General features: G+C 27.0%; 1 protein-coding gene across 5 annotated transcripts in view; it reads right to left on the minus strand.

Annotated features, from left to right (window-relative positions):
* sd (TEA domain transcription factor 1 homolog scalloped) overlaps window positions 1-14,496 on the minus strand; it is a 295,172-nt gene that overhangs the window by 60,415 nt on the left and 220,261 nt on the right. The gene's annotated exons all lie outside the window — the stretch shown is intronic.

The raw sequence follows: 14,496 nt of genomic DNA on the forward strand, positions 1-14,496 counted from the left end.
TTTATAAAAAACTCTAGTTAACATTCACCTACCATCGAAACAATATTTTTAATATTTCATGGTTATGATTTAATTTTCCTAAAAGTATGCAGTATTTAAATAAAAACTATATAAGCAAGTAAGAACGTTCAATGTTACTTTTATTTTATTATTTTATCGTTTTTTGTTTATCACGATTAAAAAAGTCTCAATTAACACAAGCGAAAATATGCTTTCTGATTTGATTTTACTAAAAAGATTTAATATATTTTATATTTTTTTATTTATGAAAAAAAACCTTACTAATACTACTCCTTCCCTGCCATCGTAACATTTAAAGTTTTTTTACAGTTCATGATTTTGTTTTTTTGGATCATGGCAGGTTGTTTGTGTTAACCCATTATAACCCTCCCTCAGCTAGCCTGCTTTCATTTTGCCCCCTCTTGGCGCGATATGAGGAAGTAGAGGAAAAGTTTAAAATTTTGTTTACTTTTGTAATGATAGTCTTTCGAGCCGTATGAAGGAAACGGCCAACATTGTTTGCTCATTGTATAAAGTTGCCAAAAGAGGATTTTAAAATACTGTAATTGTTTTTAACAGCTATATATGTATGAGTGTATCCGACACCGACACTGTCTTCCTGAGAGTGTGTGTGTCTGTATACGTACGTACTATATGGACTATAATATGGAGGACTATTAAAGCGTAGAGAATATGGTAGCCAAGCAATGTTGACTACGATGACGACAACAAATGAAAAACAATGAGTCTGAAAATATAGAATGGAGTCCATGGCCCCATCTTTTGGACTTTGTACAATTTTCCCCATACCCACGTCCCACTTGCCTGATGCCTATCTGAGCTATGGATGTTTTTCATGTTCTTGGTACTACTTGTGTGTTATTGCTCTTGCTTTTTGGATGTGAAAGTGTAAACAATTTGTGCTGTTATAATGTCTGACTTTTTGTTTACATTTATGTTGTGTAAACATTTATAGTTCTTACGCTGCTATACTATGCTCTAAGAGGACCCTTTTATTCAGTGACCCTTGCTCCTTACAATTTCTCTATTCTATCCTGTTGTCTTGTTTTTGAGTTTGTTGTTTTTGCTTGTCCAAGTACTTGGTCTTTTGGTTCTTGGGGTTTGTTTTTCCTTTTTTTTTGCTTTTACTACTTGGAACATTGTCCAAAACGAAGTAAAAAGTTTATGTAGATTTTTATTTAGCATTTGTGGCATGTTCTTGTTATTGTATTATGGCTTTGCAACAAAGCAGTACGCAAATTTTGTACTATGTTTACGAATTAGGGAATTGCAATAAGGAAAACTAAAAAATGGAAGGCAAATGCGATGGTGAATTCGGTGAAATTTTTTAATTTGTGGCCTAGAAGTATGCTACAAATATTTTAACTTTACACTTAATGAATTCGTTTTTAACATTTTAGTATTTTTGTTTGTAAATGTTTCATTTAAAATATTTTTATTCGTATTCGAACTTTGTGAACAAATATTATTGAAAAATTGTTAATGACTCAATTGATCAAAACACGGCCCAAAATTATGCATGGCTAATATCGGAATCTATCAAAACTTCTAATGTACTAAGTTTCTTGCAATTGGTGCAAATCTTTGATGTGGACAAAATTTCAATGCCTGATTACCGATAGAATTTAATTAAAAATGTAACTAAAAACCTAAATCGAAAAGTATTTTTTTTACCACTAAAAAATCTGTAGCATGCTTTTAGGGTTTTTTAATAAAATGGATAAGATTTTTTTTAGAAATAACTTATACGAAATATTTGTTTACATTATAGCAAATACAATATTGAATGATAAATTGAAAACTGCTACAAATCTAGTAGAAGTGCATTTGATGAAGACAATTTTCTAGGCCAATTGAACGAAAGAATTTGAAAATCTAACTTAGAACAATTAAATCGAAATATAAACTTTTTACACGGCCCAAAATTATTCATGGCTAATATCGAAATCTGTCAAAACTTCTAATGTAGTAATTTTCTTGCAATTGTTGCAAATATATGACAAAAACAACAAAATTACAATGCCTGCTAACCGAGTGAATTTAAAAATCACTAAAAAATCTGTAGCATGCTTTTAGGATTTTTAATAAAATATATAAGATTGTTTTTAGAATTAACTTATACGAAATATTTGTTAATATTACAGCAAATACAATGTTGAATGATAAATAGAAAATTGCTGCAAATCTAGTAGAAGTCGATTTGATGAAGACAATTTTCAAGGCCAATTGAACGAAAGAATTTGAAAGTCTAACTTAGAACAATTAATTCGAAATATAAACTTTTTTGGTCAGTAATAAATAAAATATATAGCATGACCTTAGGGTTGTAAATACCACAATTTTGTTCATGTAATAAAATATATAGCATACTTTTAGGGTCTTCAATAAAATGTTGAAGATTTCTTGAGAATTAACTTAGAATAAATATTCCTTAATATCTTAGCAAATAAAATTGTTGCTTTATGATAGTTGCAATTTTGAGTGAAAATTGTAAAACTGCGGCAAATTTAGTAGAAGTGAATTTTTATGACGGCAATTTTCAATGCCTGCTAACCGAAAAAAATTTAAATATCCAACTTAGAAAAATTAATACGTAATGTAAATTTTTTTGGTTAGTAATAAATAAAATCCATAGCATACTTTTAGGGTTGCCAATAAAACTTTTTTTGAATCAAATCTACAGCAAAGATTTAAAATGTTTTTTTTTAAGAATTCTTTAGAATTAACTTGGACTAAATATTCCTAAATACTTTATTAAGTAAAATTCGTTGCTTCGTTGCAATTTTGAATGTAAAAAGGAAGATTGCAGCAAATCTATGAGCAGTGTAATTTTTTTGTCAGTAATAAATACAGCATGTTTATAGGGTTGTCAATAAAACAGTAATAAAATCTGTAGCTTGATTTTAAAATGTTCAATTAACTTCGACTAAATTTGCATTAATATTTTATCAAAAAAAAAAATCCCTGCTTTGTGATCGTTGCAATTTAGAATTAATGCAAATCTAGTAGTATTGGATTTGATGCAGACAATCTTCAAGGCCTGTCGAACGAAAGAATTTATAAAAATTAATTCGAAATATAGATTTGTCTGGTGGCAGTAATAAATAAAATCTACAGCCTGCTTTTAGGGTTGCAAATAAAATTTTGAAGACTTTATCAGATTTAACTTATATCAAAATGATTTAATTTTTATTTTTATTCTATAACATGTTAGTATTAAGTTCGTAAACGTTAAATATAAATTTTTGGAATATAATATTTCGAATTTCTTATATACAAACCCATTTTAAATAACAAAACAACTCCACATATATTATATTCGATTGAAATTACATTTATGTGTTTAGGTTACCTGTGCGATATGGAGAATTTTAAAGTTGTGTGTCTTAACAGTTTTATATTATGTCTCGGGCTACTATTGCCTTAAGATATATTTGAATATTCTCACCGAAATATATTCGCCCTAAAGTATACATTAATTTTAGACATATAAAGAGCTATATCATACATTTATGAGTATTTTAGTATTTAAGACTAAGGCCATTTACGAGTAAATAGAATATACTTATATATAGAATCGAATTTAAGCCCAAAAATATGCAACAAATTATGTATAAAGCTCGAAATGGACTGATTAAATTTAAAATATTTTGCCCTTAAGTATGAATTATTCGCCATGAAATTCCGAATTTTCGTAGTATTCTTTAATTTTTACCCAAAATAACAAGATGTAGAAAGTATAAAATTTGAATTAATTCCCATAATTTGAAGTCATTCAATGGTTTCGCGGTCAAAATAATTTGATTGGTAATTAAAAATAGTTTAAATTAATGCGAATTCGTTTGATTAATAAATTCATATTTGTATGCTCTTCAATAACCCTAAAAATATGCAATAAATTTGCTCATATATAGCAAGTCAGCTATTATAAATTTACCCTTGGGAATCTCTAATTTCGTGACCCCACATTGCTGTTTATTTTTTGCTTTATACTAATGCCAGTGGTTTGTTTGTAATTTCGTTTTGAATTGTCAGATGAGAAATGGGCGGGAGGGGAAACAAGCAATAACAGCGAAGGAAGCAAGGATACCGGGAAGTTCTATGATCCATGACACAGAGTATTGTACGAATTTGCAAACTTGTATTTGAGTGTCTTATATTTTGATTAATTTATGAGTTTTTCAAGTTTAATTGTTTTTGTAAATAAACGAAGCGACGATGAAATCGTATAGCGATGGAAAAATATGTATGAGCACAAAGCGAAAAACAACAGGAACTATTCGGTTTTGTTCATTAGGAAAATTTGTAAGAAGATTAAAAAAAACATCGGAGAGTATTTAAAGTTAAATGTAAAGTTAAATGTAAAGATTGACTCTGGAGAGAAAGCAAAGTAGAAAAAAAAACTAAAAAACATACAATCTACTTTTTGTTTTATGTGGCCAGCAGTCATTGCCAAGGAGTAGGCAATGATAAAAAATTTAAAAAATTTTTTTTGTTTCTTTGAATCGTTACAATAAATTAAATAATATACATTAAGAAATAAATTCAGAATTTGCGATGATCAGAAATTATTAATGGCCAATGTCGGAATAAGTCAAGGTCAAAGGTATCTAATGTATGATTTATCTTGCAATTGCTTTAAATTAAAAACAGAGGAATCTTCAATGTCTGTAACAAACTTGAATGATTTGTAACCATAATAAAATCTATAGCATTCTTTTAGGGTTTCCAATAAAATGTTTAAGATTTTAAGATTAAGCTAATACAATAGCAAATAAAATTCGTTGCAACGAATTTTATTTGCTAATGTATTAGCTTAATCTTAAACATTTTATTGGAAACCCTTAAAGCATGCTATATTTTATGGGTACAAATCATTCAGGTTCGTTAAAGACACTGAAAATTTCTCTTTTTTTTAATTTAAAGCAATTGCAAGAAAATGCATATATTAGAAACCTGTGACCTTGACAGATTCCGATATTAGCCATTAATAATTTCTGATCATCGCAAAATCTGAATTCATTTTTTAATCCTTGCAATTTTGAGTGCAAAATTGAAAACTGCTGCAAATCTAGTGGTAGTGAATTTGATGAAGTTAATTTTTAATGCCCGTTACCCGAAAGAATTTAAATATCAAATTTAGAAAAATTAATTCGAACTGTAAACTTTTTGTTTCAGTAATAAATAAATTCTATAGCATGCTTCTAGGGTTGTCCATAAAAAAACTTTTATAATGGTTATTTATAGCATGGTTTAAAAATGAATAAGATTTCTTTGCAATTAACTTACACCAAATATTCGCTAATACTTTAGCACATAATATTCGTTGCTTTGTAATCCTTGCAATTTTGAATGAAAAATTGAAAAATGCTGCAAATCTAGTAGTAGTGGATTTGATGAAGACAATTTTCAAAGCCTGCTTAACGAAAGAATTTAAATATCAAATTTAGAAAAATTTATACAAACTGAAAACTTTTTGGTGGCACTAATAAATAAATTATATAGGATGATTTTAGGGTTGTCCATAAAAAGTTTTAAAAACGGTTAGTTATAGCATGGTTTGAAAATGCTGAAGATTTCTTTAGAATTAACTTAAACTAAATATTCGTTAATACTCTAGCAACTAAAATTCATGGCTTTGTAATCCTTGCAATTTTGAATGAAAAATTTAAAAATGCTTCAAATGTAGTAGTAGTGGATTTGATAAGGAAAATTTTCAAAGCCTGCTTAACGAAAGAATTTAAATATCAAATTTAGAAAAATTAATTCGAACTGTAAACTTTTTGGTGGCACTAATAAATATATTATGTAGCATGATTTTAGGGTTGTCCATAAACATTTTTTAATCCGTAATCTATAGCGTGATTTTAAAATGTTGAAGATTTCTTTAGAATTAACTTAGACAAAATATTCGTAAACACTTTAGCAACTAAAATTCGTTGCTTTGTGATCGTTGCAATTTTGAATAAAAAATTAAAAAGTGCTGCAAATCTAGTAATTGTGGATTTTATGAAGTCAATTTTTAATACCAGTTAACCGGAAGAATTTAAATATCAAATTTAGAATTAATTAATTCCAACAGTAAACTTTTTTTGTGTCAGTACTAAATAAATTCTATAGCATGCTTCTCGGGTTGTCCATAAAACCTTTTGTAACCTTAATTTATAGCATTGAATTGTAGAATGTTGAAGAATTAACTGAAGACAAAATATTCGCTAATACTTTAGCAACTAAAATTCGTTGCTTTGTGATCGTTGTCATTTTGTATAAAAAATGGAAAAGTGCTGCTAATCTAGTAATTGTGGATTTGATGGAGTCAATTTGTACTGCCTGTTAACCGAAAGAATTCAAATTAATTCGAAATGCTAACTGTTTAGTAGCAGTAATAAATAAAACTGTAGCATACTTTTAGGATTGTCCTTAAAACATTTTTTTTGAGACCGTAAACTATAACATAATTTTAAAATGATCTTGAACATTTTAAAATTATGTTATGTTGTTTTGAATTAACATAGGGTAAATATTAGATAATACCAATAAAATTTTAATTAATTAGAAATTTAAACTGTTTTGTGGCATTAATAAATTAAAGCTATAGCATGCTTTTAGGGTTGTCTATAAAACTTTTTGGTAAACGTAATCTATTATAGCATGATTGTAAAATGTTGAAGACTGTTTTTTCGTTAATACTTTAGTAACCAAAGTTCATTGCTTTGTGATCGTTGTAATTTTGAATGAAAAATGGAAAACTACTGCAAATCTGGCAATAGGCCATTTGATGCAGTAAATTTTTAATGCCTGTTAATCGAAAGTATTTAAATTAATTCGAAATGTAAACTTTTTGGTATCAGTAACACAGAAAAAAAATTCACGAAAAATTTTCCAATTTTATAGCATGCTTTTAGGGTTGTCTATAAAACTTTTTGGTGAACGTAATCTATAATAGCATGATTTTAAAATGTTGAAGACTTTTTTCGTTAATACTTTAGTAACTAAAATTCATTGCTTTGTGATCGTTGTAATTTTGAATGAAAAATGGAAAACTACTGCAAATCTGGCAATAGGGCATTTGATGCAGTAAATTTTTAATGCCTGTTAATCGAAATTATTTAAATTAATTCGAAATGTAAACTATTTTGTATCAGTAACACAGAAAAAAATTTTCCAATTAAAATTTTAATTGAGTTTTAAAAAAATATTCAATTAAAAATTTAATTGAATCAAAAAATTTTTTAATTGAAACAAAAATCAATCACAAAAATTAATAATATCAATTAATTTGTTAATTGGATCAATTAATTTTTTAATTGGATCAATTAATTTTTTAATTGGATCAATTAATTTTTTAATTGGATCAATTAATTTTTTAATTGAAACTATCATTTCTGTGATTGAAGACATTTCCATTAAAAAATTAGTTGGATCAATAAATTTCGTGATTGAATCAGAAATAAATTTTTTTGTGTGAATAATTTAGTTAAATCTATAGCATGCTTTTAGGATTGTCCACAAAACTTTTTTTGAAGCCGTAAACTTCTTTTGAATTAACATAGACTAAATATTCATAAATTAAATATAAATATGCAAATAAAATTCGTAACATTTTCATAAGCTTCATTTTTAAAAATCCAACAAGTATGCAATGCTCTTGTTAATAAATTTTTTATTACTCTTTTTGTTTTAATCATTTTTATGTCAAAATCTATCAAGGTCAAAAAAATTCTACCATGAAAATCCTCTACCAATCCAAAACGAAAATGAAAAAATAAAAGCATTATTAATAAACCCATTACAAAAAGCCAATATGCATAGGATTTTTTTATATACACGTTGCTTTTTCTTTAACCCCAATTTTGTGGTTGATTGTTTTCACTTTACGAGCTTTAGGAAAATTAATTACTTCTTTTGAAAATTTCCCCATAAAAATCAAATTCAAAAACCTTAACAATTTATGCTATAAATTTCATTCATATCCTTAGGAGTCCGGGAAAATTCAGTTGCTTCTCGTTTGGGGTGTACAAAACACTTCCTGCGGCCATAACCATGCATAAACTTTTAGAGAACATTTGAATGAAATGCAAAAAAAAAAGGAAGACTCGAATAAATGGAAAAAGGACATAAATTACATAAACTCTGTTATATAGAAGGAGAGAGAGAGCGGAATAAGAATGAGGTAGAGAGACATTGGACGAAAGTCTTTTGTTTTATATCCATAACATGGTATACAGTACAGACGATATGCTTTGGCTTTACCTCCATCTCCTGCACACACACACACACTCACCCATAATGTAAAATAGGCAAGAACAAAAATCCTTTTTTTTGCACAAGGATTTTATTTGGGTCTAGATTTGTGCGTGTATAGGGAAAGCTTTTTTTTTTGGGGGGGTGGGGTGGCGATCAGCTAGGAAGGATATCTGGTGTGTAATTTTAAAGTTTTAAAATATTTGCATATGTATTACGTTATAAGGATATACAGGACATTTGGGTGTGCAAATTACACAAAAGCTTCTTCTCTTCATCTGTGCAAAAGGGCGTTCAAGCATAGAGGCTATGAACATTGCGTGTTTGATATGTATACAAGCTATAGGTCTATGAAATTGAATAAGAATGAGCTGAGGGGAGGGGAGTGGGGATACCATTGTGACATAGTATTTTTTCCCAACAATTGTAGTTGTTCGAGTCTTTTATTCTCTTGTGAAACATATAGTTTTGCTGGAAATTTTTTAACCTTAAAAGATATAAATTTTAAATGGTATTTTTTTGCTCACACTTTAGCATCTTTCGAACTCATTGTATAATCTCCATTCCATTTGTCTCTGGCGGGATCCTTTTAACCACATTCAAAAAGCCAATAATACAAAGCTAAGCTAAGGATATTATGGTGTGTTTGGAATGAATATATAGGCTACAACTTTTTAAATCCTTATTGCATGGTATATTTGATGGCATATACATAAGTCTGTGAATGGCACCAAGACTTTTTTACTCTGCTTGACAAGCTTTTTCTATTCGAATCATAGATATGTTGGCATATTTATTATGGTTTGAAGATAGACTATAGAAAATTGTATTAACATTTGAAAAGTGTTTTGTATGATTTGACACTTTTCATTTTGGAGTTTCTTTTGTTTTTATTCTGGAGAATATGCATCATAAATTACTAAGATTCTCTATACGAATATTGTATATTTGTTTAAATAAATTCAAATGAAATCCATACTTTTGGTAGAATTCTACCAAAAATGATAGATTTTTTACTAGTTGGTAGATTGGCAGAATTCTTGATATTTTGGTAGATCTCTCCATTTAAGAGGTACTTAAATTTTCTTATAAATGAATTTTTCTATAGAAATAAAATTTTGACAAAATTTTCTATAGAAATACAATTTTGACCATAGAAATAAAATTTTGACAAAATTTTCTATAGAAATAAAATTTTGACAAAATCTTCTACAGCAATAATATTTTGACAAAATTTTCGATAGAAATACAATTTTGACAAAATTTTCTATAGAAATAAAATTTTGACCATAGAAATAAAATTTTGATAAACTTTTCTGTAGAAATAAAATTTTGACAAAATTTTCTATAGAAATGAAATTTTGAGAAAATTTTCTGTAGAAATAGCATTTTGAGAAAATTTTCTGTAAAAATAAAATTTTGACAAATTTTTGCCAGATTTCCTATAGAAATAAAATTTTGCCAGATTTCCTATAGAAATAAAATTTTGACAAAATTTTCTATAGAAATAAAATTTTGACAAAATTTTCTATAGAAATAATATTTTAACAAAATTGTCTATAGAAATAAAATTTTGATAATTTTTTTATAACTCAATAACTCCAAAAATTTTAATTTTCGTGTTATTTTATACTATCAAAATCTATTGTTGTTTCTACTTTTTTGTAGAAGTAGCACTTAAATTTTCTTATAAATGAATTTTTCTATAGAAAATAAAATTTTGACACATTTTCCTATAAAAATAAAATTTTCACAAAATTTTGTATAGAAACAAAATTTTGAACAAATTTTCTATAGAAACAAAATTTTGACAAAATTGTCTATAGAAATAAAATTTTGACTAAATTTTCTATAGAAATAAAATTTTGACAAAATTTTCTATAGAAATAAAATTTTGACAAAACTTTCTAAAGCAATAATATTTTGACAAAATTTTCTATAGAAATGAAATTTTGAGAAAATTTTCTGTAGAAATAGCATTTTGAGAAAATTTTCTATTGAAATAAAATTTTGACAAAATTTTCTATAGAAATAAAATTTTGACAAAATTTTCTACAGAAATGAAATTTTGAGAAAATTTTCTGTAGAAATAACATTTTGAGAAAATTTTCTGTAAAAATAAAATTTTGAAAATTTTTTTCCAGATTTCCTATAGAAATAAAATTTTGACACAATTTCCTATAAAAATAAAATTTGAACAAAATTTTGTATAGAAATAAAATTTTGACAAAATTTTCTATAGAAATAAAATTTTGACAAAATTGTCTATAGAAATGAAATTTTGACAAAATTTTCTATAGAAATAAAATTTTGACAAAATTTTCTATAGAAATAAAATTTTGATAAAATTTTCTATAGAAATAAAATTTTGACAAAATTTTCTATATAAATAAAATTTTGACAAAATTGTCTAAAGAAATAAAATTTTGACAAAATTTTCTATAGAAATAAAATTTTAACTAAATTTTCTATAGAAATAAAATTTTGACAAAATTTTCTATAGAAATAAAATTTTGACAAAATTTTCGATAGAAATAAAATTTTACCAAATTTTCTATAGAAATGAAATTGTGACAAAATTTTCTATAAAAATACCATTTTGAGAAAATTTTCTATAGACATAAAATGTTGACAAAATTTTCTATAGAAATAAAATTTTGACAATATTTTCTATAGAAATAAAATTTTGACTAAATTTTCTATAGAAATAATATTTTGAGAAAATTGTCTATAGAAATAAAATTTTGACAGAATTTTCTATAGAAATAAAATTTTGACAAAATTTTCTATAGAAATAAAATTTTGACAAAATTTTCTATAGAAATGAAATTTTGACAAAATTTTTTAAAGAAATAAAATTTTGACAAAATTTTCTATAGAAATACAATTTTGAAAAAATCTTCTATAGAAATACAATTTTGAAAAAATCTTCTATAGAAATAAAATGTTTACAAAATTTTCTATAGAAATAAAATTTTAACAAAATTTTCTACAGAAATAAAATTTTGACAAAATTTTCTATAGAAATAAAATTTTGACAAAATTTTCTATAGAAATAAAATTTTGACAAAATTGTCTATAGAAATAAAATTTTGACAAAAATTTTTATAGAAATTAAATTTTGAGAAAATTTTCTGTAAAAATAACATTTTGAGAAAATTTTCTATAAAAATAAAATTTTCACAGAACTTTGTCAGTATTTCCCAATATATTTTTTTTAATAATTTTCTATTTTGAAATATTTTTGTATTTAAATAAAATATTAATTAGGATAATAAATATTTTATTTCAAAATGTAAAAAATTTCAATAATTTTCCTAATTGACTCTGGTTTTAATTTTATTGGAAAGTAAATTGTATTATGTAATTTTTCAATTAATACGTTCAAATTTTTAATTGAAAATATTTTCAAATTTTTAATTGATTAATTGTCTCTTTCCTCTGTTAAGATATTTTTTCCATAATGTCTACAATCTCATCTGGAAAATCACCGGTTTTGTGCCTACCCAAATTAAACTGCAAATAATTTCCGTAACGTTTCCTTTTCGGATTTTCAATAATATTAAAAAATTAAGCTGAACAAGCAATAAGTAAGTATTATTATCATTAGTTTATTTAAAATCATAATAAATTATGAAAATAAATACACAATAATACACTTACATTATTGCATACTTTTCGGTTAAAAACTTGTGTAAATATTGCATACCTCTACGATAATAATTTTGAGTAGTTAATGTCAGGTTTAAACTTTGTTTTGCTATTAATACCTTACACACGATTTATTTTTTAAAATTTAATTTATATTAATAAAGTGCTTTATTTGTCTAGTCAACGATGTTTTGATAATATCCACAATTCCATGTAGCAAATTATCGGCTTCAGTTTTTTTTTTCTAAGCCATTTAACAATTAATTCCTATATTTAATTTTAAATTTAGGCCCTCTTTTAATGCAACATTAATAACGAGCAAATGTGCAGTCATTTAAAAATAGAAAATAGAACATTTATTGTATACTTTTAGGAGAAGAATTAATTTATTAAAATTATAGTTGTAATAAATATTAGATCAATATATTGATTGTTTGTATGAGTAGTGTTGCAATTTAAATTTTCATTTAAAATGTAAATACTTGAATTATGTATTTACATTTTAAATGAAAATTTATTGCATACTTTTGGGGCCATACGTAATTTATACTGTGCTAAATATTATCCATAGTTATGAACAGGGTTCCACATGGTACAACTATTAAGTCCATAATAGATGCTTACTAGGTTAGGTTAGGTTAGGTTATGTGGCAGCCCGATGTATCAGGCTCACTTAGACTATTCAGTCCATTGTGATACCACAGTGGTGAACTTCTCTCTTATCACTGAGTGCTGCCCGATTCCATGTTAAGCTCAATGACAAGGTACCTCCTTTTTATAGCCGAGTCCGAACGGCGTTCCACATTCCAGTGAAACCACTTAGAGAAGCTTTGAAACACCCAGAAATGTCACCAGCATTACTGAGGTGGGATAATCCACCGCTGAAAAACTTTTTGGTGTTCGGCCGTAGCAGGAATCGAACCCACGACCTTGTGTATGCAAGGCGGGCATGCTAACCATTGCATCACGGTGCTTACTGAGATTCCTGGCAAATTTTTCTTTCATGTGTTTCGTCCAACTTTTATATATTTCTCTTATCTTTTTGACCATATATAAATTCGACCAAAAATTTATCTAAAAAAAATTTTCCAGCAAAAAAAAAAGAATTTCCTTTAAGATTATCAAAGCAAATTTCTTTAAAACCTCGCCCAAAACATCTTAGGGAAAATCATCAGCTTTATATCAAACTTCAAGCAATTACCAGAATTGTTTGTCAGTCTTAAATATTAAAGTAACATTACAAATCTTAAGTTAACAAGCTTTTAAGATTTCTTTTCTGAGTCATTTCATCATCATGGTCGCATCAGCAATGTTAGATATCGCCATTATTTTTATGGAATTGTTTGTTAATAAATCACAGAAAACAATTTTTTTTTTGTTTGAAGAGAAAAAAGATTAAAGATATTCCTTCTATCCTGTTGATTTGACAAAACAAAAAACCAAATAGCGACAGTGGCACATGGGTGTCTGCTAAGCTACAAATGCTAGCTACAATGAACCTCCAGCGAAGGAAACAAATCCAAGAATTATATCATGTCTCAAAGTAGTTTCATGATTTGAGATCTCTCTCCATTCAATGGAGGAGTCTTATGTCTTCTATGAGTACCCATGAAATTGTACACCCACACATTTCCTTTACCCTCAGGTTAGCTAACAGGCTAAATGGTTTTTGTTGTCTTTAAGAGTTTAAATAAACTTTATTACATTTAATTTGTTTTAGCTGTTCGTCAGAGATATAACATCAGGCCAGCAAAAGGTAGGCTTAGTGATGATCAGTGAACAGTGAAGAATGCAAAAAGAGCACACGGTTGGGAAGTTGCATTTAAACAATACGTACACCCTGAGCAGCAATACGATCATCTCAAGAGTGTGTTTCAAATGCAAAATATTATTTTTGGTTGGGGAAAATATAACATGTTTGCTGTAACCATATTATTTGCTCAGCATTTTATTTGTGACGAGAAAAAAAAACTGTTTTGCCGATAAAATGTTCCATGTTCTCCATCCAAAAAGAACATATTGCTATTGAAGTGTTACTTATTTCTTGTAGCCTACTTTTAGGGAGTAACATTATTCTATATATCTACCATGTCAAAGCTGCAAGGCCACTTGTTATTATAGTTTGGTTGTATAGTTTTAGGCAGTGGAATTATTGTTTACAACTTCTATTTGGATTTCATTAATAGAGGAGGTATGCACTAAAGAAATTATTCATATAAAAAAATATTTTTTTATTATTTGAATTAAATTTTCGAATTTTTGGGGGTTGATCACAAATTAACCTGTTTTTATACCCTCCACCATAGGATGGGGGTATATTAACTTTGTCATTCCGTTTGTAACACATCGAAATATTGCTCTAAGACCCCATAAAGTATATATATTCTGGGTCGTGGTGAAATTCTGAGTCGATCTAAGCATGTCCGTCCGTCCGTCCGTCCGTCTGTCCGTCTGTCCGGCTGTCCGTCCGTCTGTGGAAATCACGCTAACTTCCGAACGAAACTAGCTATCGACTTGAAACTTGGCACAAGTAGTTGTTATTGATGTAGGTCGGATGGTATTGAAAATGGGCCATATCGG

The sequence above is a fragment of the Haematobia irritans genome, chromosome 3, assembly GCF_050003625.1.
Source record: "Haematobia irritans isolate KBUSLIRL chromosome 3, ASM5000362v1, whole genome shotgun sequence".
NCBI lineage: Eukaryota > Metazoa > Arthropoda > Insecta > Diptera > Muscidae > Haematobia > Haematobia irritans.